The sequence below is a fragment of the Haliaeetus albicilla genome, chromosome 11 (genome assembly GCF_947461875.1).
Source record: "Haliaeetus albicilla chromosome 11, bHalAlb1.1, whole genome shotgun sequence".
Classification (NCBI taxonomy): Eukaryota; Metazoa; Chordata; class Aves; order Accipitriformes; family Accipitridae; genus Haliaeetus; species Haliaeetus albicilla.
The window spans coordinates 13,876,943-13,889,498 of NC_091493.1; the positions used below are offsets into that span (position 1 = coordinate 13,876,943).

The 12,556-nt window shown below is 43.5% G+C and overlaps 1 protein-coding gene and 1 long non-coding RNA gene across 13 annotated transcripts in view; one reads left to right on the forward strand and one right to left on the reverse strand.

The window, feature by feature from the left end:
* Nucleotides 1-12,556, reverse strand: part of ZMIZ1 (zinc finger MIZ-type containing 1) — a 361,777-nt gene that overhangs the window by 89,905 nt on the left and 259,316 nt on the right. Inside the window, exon 1 of one of the 12 annotated variants that reach the window (XM_069796201.1) lies at nt 6,508-6,527. The exons of 9 other annotated variants lie outside the window; for them this stretch is intronic. The gene's annotated coding sequence lies outside the window, so the exon portion shown is untranslated. Of the gene's footprint in view, nt 1-5,503; nt 5,758-6,097; nt 6,261-6,507; nt 6,528-12,556 lie in introns of those variants that run through there. 2 more of the 12 variants (XM_069796199.1, XM_069796200.1) reach the window with 2 other exon arrangements.
* Nucleotides 6,649-8,365, forward strand: LOC138687707 (uncharacterized). Its single transcript, XR_011326826.1, has 2 exons — nt 6,649-7,662; nt 7,750-8,365. It is a non-coding gene; the product is annotated as an uncharacterized lncRNA (long non-coding RNA).

The window sequence follows — 12,556 nt, forward strand, 5'->3', positions numbered from 1 at the left end:
CCTAGGAGAGGAGGAGTTTTTGCACACTTAAAACCAAACATGACAGCCAGGCACACTGCCAAACATGCATTATAAATCAGAGCTAACAGCCAAACCTGGACAGAACCCCAGTTACAGCATCAAAGTTCAGTAAGGTATTACCAAACTTATCAAAAAATGCAAAGGGCGTGTGGCACATCTGTGGCACATCTGAGTGGGAAGGTTGCTTGTAAAACTATTGACAGCAACAAAATGAGAACGTTGAAAAGTATCCGTTGTAGACCCCATTAACAGAACCAGTGAGACCTACAAGCTGCTCAAGGCAGTCAAATAACAGCCTGTGATCAATAGAAGCAAATACTGCTGGCAGATCAAGCAGGATCAAGACTACATAAGCCACTGCAATCTGTATGAATAAGTAAATCATGACAGGCTCCTCTGAAAGCCGTGGTGTTAGGGCTATGCTTGAACAACTCAACTTTCTTAAACAGTTGGATAGTGTCAGTAGATAAGACAGTAAAAGTACTGTTAACACCCTTCTTTGAAGTCTGGCTAGATTATGGATAAGCAGCAAAAAACCACACAGCATTTTTTTCTTTTCCTACTTCTTACTAATGCAGAAATAAGGTTGTTAATCAAATGTTAAATATATTCAACCACTAAAACAAACAACAGGTCAGTAAAACTGGTTAGCAGAGCTAATTGTGTACTGAAGAGAGTCACGTGACAATCTCCTATTAGTGCTCTCTGTTACCTTCTTGGGTTTGAGTAAGAGAAGATACCTAAGAATATAAGTAAAGGAGTGATTTTAATGAGCATCGCACATTGCCCTAGTTCTGCTTCTGCTGAAGCTCTACTTACTTCATATGTAACTAAGTTAGGCCAGAATGATTTTGAAAATCCAGTACAAATAGTTTTAATGATAAGCACGCGAAAGAAGGAACCTGTCCAGGTACAACATTACATTCAAATAGTATTCTAAGGAGATTGTATTTACCAACAATGGGGAGTTTTTGTCTGCTTCCAGGATATCAACACAGGCAAGAGTCCAGCTTGCCTACCTCCTGAAATTTAAGGGATTTACAAGATGTAAGGGGCACTGAGGAGGTACAAAGAACACCAACTACTAACAAGAAAATTCAGTTAGAGGATTAGTAGTTGATAAACATTAAAGGTTATTCATCGAACTGGTGAGAGCTGTACTTCAGTTATAATAACAAGAATTAGGAGCTTAGCTGGGTGTCTGAACATTTTATTGGTACTAATAAAGACAACTGAGAACAACAAAAACTTTTTTTTCTGGAATAGGTAAAACTGCCATTGGTTGCACTGGATTACTGTCAACAGAATGAACCCCAACAAGCAAAGAATCAGGATTACTAACACACTCCAGAGAATGCAAGACATTTGAGAATGATCCAGGTCAAGAACTGCAGAAATGTCTAATATTTATTATAGATAGGCTGAGCGGCAGCCTTTCACACTGCTGAAGTAGTTACTGTCCCAATGTCACTCATTTTATTTTGTAACTGTAACTTGTCTTGATTTTAAGGAGAAAATTCTTCAGGGAACTTCCAATTAAAAATGGGGAAAATAACCTGTCTGTGTTCTTGCTGGGCTTGCCTCCTTACTGAACCCTCAGTGAAAGAGCCCAAGTACGTGCCAGACTGGCTGGCTGCTTTCTCATTGATGGTGAACGGATACGCACTCTTCACCATGCCTTAAAAGCTATTACTGCTTTGCTTTATTGCACATTGGTGTACCTCTGATAATTACTGAAACATCCATTTCATTTGAAGGCTAGCTCATCCTTTTACATTCCCATTTAAAAGGTTTTGTTCAGTAACTTCAAATTGTTCTGATATTTAAGAAGTTGATTTTTAGTTACTTCTTGAACAACTGTTTTATATGCTGAAACATCCTTTTGCTAAAGCATTTTAGAAGCAGGTATACCTGGTGGAATTCTTGTCCCTACCCTGCTGTTAGAAGAGTCAAGAGATATTAACACAAAATTTTTTTTCCAGTGTGTTAACTTCTAGCTATTTTTTGTAAGGATCTGTTTGTTTTGGTCAGTAAAGTTAACTCCACAGTACAGTGAAACAGCTGCCATGTCTAGTGTTTTTTCACAGAACTTTATGATTTCTTCTGGAAAGGCAGTATAAGGAAAACCACCACAGCAAACTCTGAGAAATTTAGAGGACAGGCAGTGGGGTCATTTGTTACAGCAATATTTTTAAACCCCCCCAGGATATGCCTATGCTGCAACCATATGCTGTACCCTGCAAGGTATCAGAGGTAGTAAACCATCCGCTCAGCCTGCACAGCTATCCACATGTCCCAGCCAGACTTCTAACACTCAGATTAGATCATCCAGCTCTAGCTTGGATAGCTCTGAACTACAATGCAGTAATAAGCTGAGCAGCGCTGGGAGGAAGCCACTTTTCCCCACTTTTTCATCTTTTTTCCTTGAGCAAAAGCCTTGCTGTCCAGCTGCTTACAAGCAGTTTCATGGCAGTCTGTTAACAGCAGCTTCTTCTGCTTGTTCCACCCAAGATAAAACAGAAGTTCCACTTGCAAGAGCAGCCTCAGAGGAAGGTATTTCCTGTGGCAGTCTCTGTTCTCAAGCTGAGAGGAACAAAACCAGAGAGCATCTTCACTGAGATCTCTGGAACATCATTTTAGCAATGTTCCACATAGTAAGGTTTTGGGTTTATTTGTTTTCTCCTGGTTAGCTCTTTTGCTGTTTAACAAAATGTTCTGTCTTTTCTCTAGTCATGAGAGAAAACAGAAATTACAATTGTAAAATCCCATAGAGTGACAGTTTCCTGTTGGCTACACTCTAGCAAGATTTTTCGTTGCTGTTGATAAGTAATATCCCTCTTGCTGGTGTCTTGGTCATGAGAAAGCAGCCTTGCGTTGTCACAGCCCCAGTGACAACTGAGAGTAACATGGAAACTTCTGTGTCCTCAGCTTACTTTGTGACATAGAAAACCACTATTGTCTTAGTTACACATCTTCTACTTGGGGGGTTTTGGGGGGTTGGATTCAGAGACTCTCTTAATCTAATTGCTATACTAACCTTTATGGCAACAGAAGGCCTGTTTTGCCAGACCATTCTCTCTAAATTATCTCACTGTAATTAATACAGTACCTGTTACTACAACAACAAATTGTTTATTAATTGAGCCCAAAGTATCCTCTATTATTCTCTCATTGTTAGTTTGCACGCTCTTCTTCTTTGCTTTGGAACCAACAGCTGTCCCTTGCACCCTACATGGGGACTAGCTTTCTTGGGTGTACCTGGAGCATCCAGCATAAGGGTTCCAGGACTAAATGCTACTTTTGGCACAAGTAATACCAATAAGACTGCATATGTTTCACTGAAGTATGAACACAGCAATATTTCTGCCAGGACCACTGAGACATTGACACAAACAGATCTGACACTTGCACCCATTCTACTACAATCTACACAAGATTAACGGCTTAAGACTAAGTTTCAAACCTCTCGTGATCAGTATTTTCAATTGCTACCATGAAACTGTATCTCACACATTCAGATGACTTCTTTACTCATGAAATTTCACTGTATTTGCAGACATATTTCCCCAGAGATTTTCTGATGGCTCCTCCAGAAAGGGGTAAAAGTGGGGTGGGTGGGAATCAAATTAATCTTAAGTATTTTTTTCAATCAAAATTTTAATCATAAATGCAAAACTGAGCCTTTGGTAACATTTTTCTGTTGGCTTAAACTCAAACTGAAGCGTTACTGAGTTCTTCCGAAGTAAATTTACATAAACCCAAACTTTTGTTCACAAGTGCAACTGCACTTTTAACTGCCATCTTGATTTAAGTGCTAAGCAAAATGAGGAACAAAATCCTGCAAAGCAGATCGCTAACAGCACAGAGGAAACATGCTTTTGCTCGACTAAGAGGAGCTTCTACTTTTATGCATGATTAGCTGTTGATAATTACTTTCTTTACCAATATAACTGTAATAAAGTTCTAACTTGAAGGAAAATTAAAGGAAACGTTACGTTACTTAGAGCAATTTTAGTTGGATCTTAATTTTACATACTTCCATTTCCAGGTAGATTTCAGCCATGCTAATTGTTTCTCTTAGGTCATCCCACCCTAATGACCTGGTTAGCTTAACCTGATTGAGACATGACTTCTTGAAAGAAACTGTCTCCACAGTAACTTTTCTCTCCAAAATCTACAGATTTGCAGAACAAACATCATCTTCTGTAGTTTTATGAGCCAAGATAAGTTGTTGCCATAAATGGGGGTTCAAATTGGCCAGTTCACCCCATGAGATCTGTCTACAGAGAGCATTTATTTAATCAAAAGTTGACAGATACTAAGGGATTTTCAGCCAGATCTTACCATGGGCTCACCTGAACTTAGGGGAAGTAGTTTGTATGATTGAAGTCAACACTTGTTTTGACAGTGACTTCAGTGGACATAGGATCACTGATGCTACTATAGGCAAAGCCTATTTCACTTTACACAGCGATTTTACTGATCGAAGAGCTGTTATCTACAACAGCAAGTCTCTTCCCCAACAAACCACGCTGTCAATCTTTGAGTTGCAAACACTGAAGCTGTATGGATTCCTTGCATTTTGTTTTTGCTGTACGTTAATCTATGCCATTTTATTCAGTTTTAAGTTATTATTTGCTTTAATCCAAATAACTAAACCAAAAAATAAACCAGCTTCCCAAATTCCAGTCTGGCATTGCTAGCTTGAAACTTTCTGAAAACTCCATAAATCATACGCAAATTGAATAATCTTTTCAGTTTTTACACAGGCAAAGAGGTAAACAAGACACTTCTTACTACCCAACACAAGGGGCAAAAACTTGTCAACTTGAATACGTGAGGCTGCCATTGATACTAATACTTCTTTGGGATCTTCTTTGAAACCGCTTGCCACAGATGCGAGTTCTGCATGGCAAGGTCTTTACAAAGACAGCAAAAATGAAATGGTGGCAGCAGCATTGTCATTGCTGTTCGCAGAACAGCTCATCACGTTTTGACAGTGCCAGACAGGCTAAAGTTGGAGAAAACACCACTGGCAATTGCTGCTGCCTTTTGGTTTTACGATTGCAGATACAATAAGCGAGATCCTTTTAAAATTTAAACGGCTCACCCCCTAAAATAAAAATACGGTGAAGTCGGGCTAAATTAGCGGGCCGTGAACGTCCTTCTCGCGTCCCCAGGTCTCTCAGGGGGCAACCAGAAGGCAGGAGGGTGGCGGTCTGCAAACGCGGAGCCCGCCTGCCATCCCCTCTGACAACATGCAGCACTGCCTTACCCACAATGCACCCTCGCGCTGGCACACGCACACGCACACACACACCCCGCTCGCGCGCGCACACACACGCACGCACGCACGCACACACACACACACACGCACGAGACTCCCAGGCAGGCTGAGGCCAACAGGCGCGCGCGCGCGCGCACGTCCCCGCTTACACACGTACGGCCCCCTCCCCTTCCTCCCCCCCCGAGACCAACTTACCCACAAGTTACATTTCATTCAGAAAGCCTAGTCTTCCTCCGCTCCCCCTCCTCTGCTTGCCTGCCTCGCTTCTGCTGCAGAGAAAGGCCACATATGTCTGCAAACACTTCTAGGCAGAAACCAGCCAGTGCAGAACAAAGACAGCCGGGGTTGCCTTCATCTCAGCACAAGGCAGCCAGTAGCTATTTTCAAGCTTGTTCGCTCTCCCCCCTCTGAGGGCACCCTGCTCTGTTTCTCCCTCTCTCTCTCTCCTCTTTGCCTGTCCAGCTACTGCACAACACACATCAATTATTCATTGCTTGTCTCCCGGTTTCCAGGCAAAACCAATCACAGATGGAGTCTTGCTAATGGGCTCATGCCGTACTTGCCAACAGGCTATTTGTGCTCAAGCTACAACCCTCTAGAGACAATAAAGAGAATCAGGTTAAGCTTTAAAACTTCACACGTACGCGAACAGACCTAAAACGGCAATATACATGTAAGCATCCCTATGACATTGCTTAGGAGTACGTCTTCAGCATACAGCATGGCAGAAGGCTGCTTTAAATCTTCTGAAAGGGTTTTAAGAAAATCAAACACTCAGAAAAATCTCACCTCAGCTGCATGTTACTGATATTGATGGTTTTCTTTTCTGTCTCTAGTGATCCATCTCTTGCTTTCCCATTACACCTCTCCCTCCTTCTCTCATACTCATGCACGCACGCACACGCACACACACACACACACGCAGCCACAGCCACTTTGCCAGAAGGAAGAGAGAGAGAGAGGAGGAAAAAAAAAAAACACCCAGGCAGCTCACATTTCAAACTTGCAAGGAGGGGTGGTGCCTAAAACGCTAGGACAAAGCCTCCGTCTCTGGCATCCAGCCAAAATACTAAAATAAATCCCCTCGATCAATTAATTGGAAGCAACACTTGTTCGAGTCCGCGCAACAAACCATTAAGGGCGACGGGGCTGAAAAGTCTTCAGATTTGGGAAACCGTACACGCTTGCATCCCCCCTACCCTGTCTGCTGAATGCTGTTGACTAAATCCATCAAACTAGTCACGCTAATTAGCGTCCGGAGCAGCCTCGGCGGCGGAGCAGCGCCCGGGGCGGGCGGCCCCGCGGCCGGGAGTTTCCTTCCGGACCGGCCGCCGCCCCCCGCGCCGGGGCGGGAGGTGCCGGCGGGGCTGCGGCGGGGCGGGCCGGGCCCGAGGCGGGGCGGCCGGCGGAGCAGGCCGCTGGAGCGGCCCTTCCGGCTGTAGTCCCCGGGGCGAGCAGCGGCAGCGGGCAGCGCAGCGCAGCGCTCCCGCTTGGCCTCCGCTGCGGAGGGGAAACTGAGGCACGCAGGCGGGGGGGCGCTGCGGGTTGCCAGCTGGCATCGCCGTCACCAGCGGGGCAGCCTTGCCTGGGCCGCTTGCTTGGGGGGTTTTGTTAGCCTTTTTTAAGAGTTCAGACCTTCGCCTCTGCCGGCCGCCCATTGCTCCTAACGGCATCCCCCTATCCCACGCCGCTCCGAGTTCAGCACCGCCCGTGAAAGAGTTCTAGACAAGTTTCACATCTCAAACTGTGCCCCAACGCCGCCTTTGGTGGACAGCGTTTCAGCTGACAGTGTCAAAAAGAAAAAAACAACACAACAACAACATCATCAACAAACCCAAACAGGAAGCTAATGTGACATTTTTTTTGCTCCTCCTCGGAGGGAAAACGGGCAGTTTAAGTTGTGGCCAGCCGAGCACCAGCCTTTTCCTGCCAGCCTCCTGCGGTGCAGAGCCACTTCCTTCCCCGGCACAACCTGCACAAAGGCACCTCCACCTCTTAAAGGCGCACCCGGCCCTTTTGCAGCGAAGCTAGCCTGCAGGTTCCAGCGAAAAACCAAACAAAACAGAAGCAACAAAAAAGGGGGACTTAAGCAAAAAAAAACCCAAACCACTGGCTCTCCAGCAAAATTCCTTTCAGCGAAAAAAATGGCCTCGGCTTTCCTTGCCATGCTTACAGTCACTTAACTGTGCTTCATAAACACCTTAGCAGGGAGAGTCTGCAACATGACAGATCCGAGCAGCAAACTATCACAGATATCAAAGAGCAGCTCTTCTCTGAAAGATGATTCCACAAAAAAGCATTGTCAGATTTCGTGTTCATTTTTTCCCTGGGCATCCACTTCAAACAAGTAAAAGGTATGTGTGCTTTTCGCCCAACTTCCACTCCTGACGTACCAGCTCAAGGTCAGCCTGTCACACAGGGTTATTGCTTTTTCTCCTCAGCAATCGGACGAAGCGGTACTGCAAACCAAGCCCTCCGGAATACTTCTGCAATCTCTGAGCTGCACAAGCCTGACCGAAGGAAGATTTCTTAACAACATGGCTGCTACAGGTGGTACAAAACACAGTGCTGGCCCAGTATCCATAGCAGATTGTCCGTACAGCATGGGCAAGCCTTCAGCTAGGTCCTCCTCAAAGATAGAGGTGGACCCACGGGGCTGCTGCAACAAACCCTTAGACAAAATGTAGTTTCCATTGCAGTTGATCAAATGTGAGACTCAGTCACACAAAAGAAAAGTACACAACCCCATACAACTGGTTTTATGGCCTTTCAGAGTGGACGGATGCTTTAAGGGGCTGTAAACTACACAGCTCGGCTGGCAGAATAGGTAATAGCAAGCACAGGTTTTAGAGGACTGGCAAAGCAGTAAGAGAAGTATGTCGATAATCCCAAACAAGGACCAAATTCCCTACTAACGTAACCGCACTGAGTTCAGACTTGGTGGATGTGAATGAAACTTATAATTGACTGTAACCTTACATAAATTCTAGGTAAGACACAGAACGTACATTTTTGTGCTTGTTTCAGGTTTTACTGCATGTACAAATTTTTCACACAGTTCATAAGCTATCATGGTGTTACTTCATATTTCAAAAAAACCCACACGAACCAACAACAAGAAGAACATATTAGGCAGTTGCGAGGTCCCAAATATCAAGACTGGCTCTTTCCTCATACAAGCCTCAATGAAATCTTATCTTCTGAGGGAAAAAATAATTTTATTTTTTCTGTATATAAAACTCATATTCCCCAGTATCCTACGTTTTTCTAACTACCATCATAACTAAGAGGATTGCCTTTCCCCCAAACCCTCTGCAATTAAATGCTCTTTCTAGTGTAAGTTTCTCTTTTAAGCTGCCTGTCTTTTCAGCGGAAGTGGTTTAGAGTAGACAAATCGCTTATCTAAAAATTACGTACTTACTTCTCCTTTGACAAATCTTCAGCAGGTTTCTAATCCCACCCTGCCACTTGAAATATCACTTTCTGTGATGACATTTGAGTCACAGTTGTCAGAAGCATCAGGCTCTGTAGTTAAATGGATTAAATCACACTTCATAGCATGTAGTATTTTGAAGAAGGAGTGGTTTATCATTTGTAGAAATTAATCATAACAGTTTTTTCTCTAGGGCAAATTCCCAATCATTTTTAAAGATTACTATGTTTAAGTCCCACTCACAGCAGTATGTCAAATTACATCACAGAGAAGGTTATCTCAGGCAGTGATAACTATTAACAAGACTCACTGAAGACATCTACTACTGGGAGAAGCAGGGCCATACTGGGAAGCACCTTTTAAATGCAGGGGTGGGAGAGCAGACTCTTTGGCCGTGCTTTGTGTGGCTCTATGGAGGCCCCAGGGATCCCGCTGTCTGGTGGTGTGCCTGGCTGCTCGCGTCCTGAGCGGCTGCTCTCCTGTGGGGCCAGTGAGATGCTCAGCCCCACAGGGGAGGGGAGACAGGGGGTCGGGGCATCGTTCAGTCCTGCAGGGGGGAAAGAGGAGACACTTATTTGGGCCACCTCTAGGTGATTAAGGAGATGAAAGATTTTCAAAGTAGTCCCATTTACCTCAAAACAGGAAGCAGCATGTGTTTGTTTAACGTATGTTGTCAACGCCAAGCAGTATTACTGATCAGAATCCTCCCAAATCTCAATCCTATCAGTCACCGCTTGGCACAGAAACAAATCACCACCAGCACATCCATATGGTACTGCTCTTTGCTCTCCATGCCAAGATGCTTCTCTCTCAAGGAGTGTATTTTTAAAAAGTCAGAAGTCCATCCTTAAGTCATGATGGTGCAACAGACCTGCATGCCCATGGAACGCCAATTTTTATGGTGAACAAGATAATGATGTGGACAGATTTGTATGCTCAAGTGCCTTTGCTCAACATAATGGCGCAATGCTTATCTTCAACTAGTTCAAGTGAGGTAGCCTTTGGGTGTAATTCTTGCTTCTCTCCCTCCCTGCCCCTCTGGTGGTATTGCAAAAAATGAACCAAATACATGAACACCTGCAATAAACACACATACCACCAACAGGAAAAGACAGAAAGACTGCAGAGGGGCAGAGATCAAATCCCCCGTTTGGATGCTTCAGTATCAAGTAGACTGTACAAGGGGGGACTTCATCATGTTCTACTGTAATTTCATTATGACAGGTGCACAAAGGAAAGGGCAGAAAAGTTGTTTAGAGGAATAAAACATAATGGGTAGGGAAATTCTCTTCAAGTAGCTGTAATACCAGTCATTGCCCACTGAGTCATAATATAACCCTTCAGCAATGCAAATATTCTATGACCAAAGATTTAAAGGTTTATCTTGGGGACCAATCTTTATTCATCAGAGTTTTGCTGCACTGCTGAACACAGCAGGGTAGTTCCTTACAACAATTGTCTAGAGCAGGTTATTTGCCCAAGAATTAGTTCCCTGGATATGTATATATTTCACTATTGATTCAAAGGATTCAAAAAAACTCTTTAGAAGGCTTACAATTATGTAGTTGAAATACACAGAATACATGGATCAGTGGCCTTGTGGATTTTTCCTAATGTTTCACAGTAGGTTGAGTCAGTTGAAGCCATTACAAATCACAGGGCTGCATCCTAGTCAGAAACCAACCATGTACTCGGGGGGTGGGGTGGGCATGTGGGGATGGGGTGGGTGGTGGGATAAAAAATCCCTTTGACTCTGCATCAAGTGTCTTTCATGCATAACCCATTTTTCCAGAATCAAACCAACTCCATCCAGAGAGAGGCATGCAAAGAAAACCCAGCATAAAAAAGCAAAGTAAAAGACTCCTTTATGTGGTTTAGTCCTTCTTGTTTAAGTCAAAGATTACTACATTGCAGAGATTACTATGACTAAAGTACTTACCCTTTCATGCCCTTCTTTGTCAAGCTTTATAAAACAAAGGTAGGAAAATTACAAAATGTAACACAGCATTTCCTTTCCTCCTGCTGCCCATGACCACAATTTGCATGCCCCCTTGGTAGCTAAATGTTTTGACAGACCTCTGATCTGGACTACTGTTGTGGTTTAACTCCAGCCAGCAACTAAGCATCACCCAGCTGCTCACTCACTTCCCCCGACCCAGTGGGATGGGGGAGAGAATGGGGGGGGGGGGGGGGGAAGGTAAAACTCGTGGGTTGAGATAACAGTTTAGTAAGACAGAAAGGAAGACAATAATAACGATAATAATAATAAAATGACATTAACAAAAGAATTGGAATACACAAACCAAGTGAGGCACAATGCAATTGCTCACCACTCGCCGACTGATACCCAGTTAGTTCCCGAGCAGCGATCTGCACCCCCAGGCCAACTCCCCCCAGTTTATATACTGGGCATGACGTCACATGGTATGGAGTACCTCTTTGGCCAGTTTGGGTCAGCTGCCCTGGCTGTGTCCTGTGCCAAATTCTTGTGCCCCTCCAGCCTCCCTGCTGGCTGGGCAGGAGAAGCTGAAAAATCCTTGACTTAGTCTAAACACTACTTAGCAACAACTGAAAACATCAGTGTGCTATCAACACTCTTCTCATACTAAATCCAAAACATAACACTATACCAGCTACTAGAAAGAAATTAACTCTACCCCAGCCAAAACTACACACCTGGAAAAACTGAATGCTGTTTTGGGTGCACACAACAATTGCACCAAAGCACTCAAAACCTTCTGAAACATACTTACGCCCTATTTAACTTTCAAGACCACGGAAATACTCATGTTCTTGTGACCCCATGATGAAAAATTGTTCCTTCAAACCTGTGCAGAGGCTCAGGATAGACCTGTAGGCACAGCAATGAAAAACACCTCTGTCAATTGCCATCATCTTTGGAAAAGAAGGTCTACCTTAAATCCATCTAATAAGATGCAATGTTGCAATTTTCTAATCTCTATTTCTTTCCTTCCTTCCTCCTTTTGATTAAATGTCTTCACCATGTGCAGGAAAACAAAAAGATCTATAAAATTACAATGAAATATGGGGACCCCCCCACAAGAATTACAGTAAAGCCACATTCACCGTGTCCGTATCTTTCGTTCTCTTCACAGCTATACTTTTACAGAAAAACCAAGAAGCAAAAGTAACCAAACCATGCAGAAATAAAGAATGAAGTACACTAAGGAAAAATCACATCTGTAATGTAGGATGACAGTCAGAAGAGAGGCTTTACAGAACTGGGAAGAAAAAAAAAAAAAAAAAAAAATCACTGTACAATGACAGCATCAGTTCAGAATTGTCCCCTGCACTATTTCACCTGCAGCAGAGCTACTGCTGCTGCCCCCTCCCACCCCGACTTGTCCATCAGGCAGTTATAAAGACAGATGGAACATACCCCACCTGTGATGCTCTGCCCTTCTTGTACTGTATCTATTTTGCTACAAATACTAATGAATGTTTTAAAAACTGCTTTTTGTGACATGGGAGCTTTATTGTTATTCCTAATTTTAGAGATGTCTTAACTTTTAGATACTTCCATTCAAACTCCCTGGTAAACTGGAGCATGGCACAAACGTCTTCAGTGCTCTTCTCCACTTTCAGTGCCTCTTTTGGCACCTGGGCTAAAGTTCATGACATGTCTTCTTTCAAATCAGACAGAAATATAAATTAACTGAAGCCCTTTCCATACTAAACCCAATTTTTCAGCATGATCATCGGGATTTCTAAAACATCCATATTTTTCCCCTAACTTTCAATTAAATATTTTTATACCACATCTTGCAAACTGCCCAATTTTCCTCATATAGTTT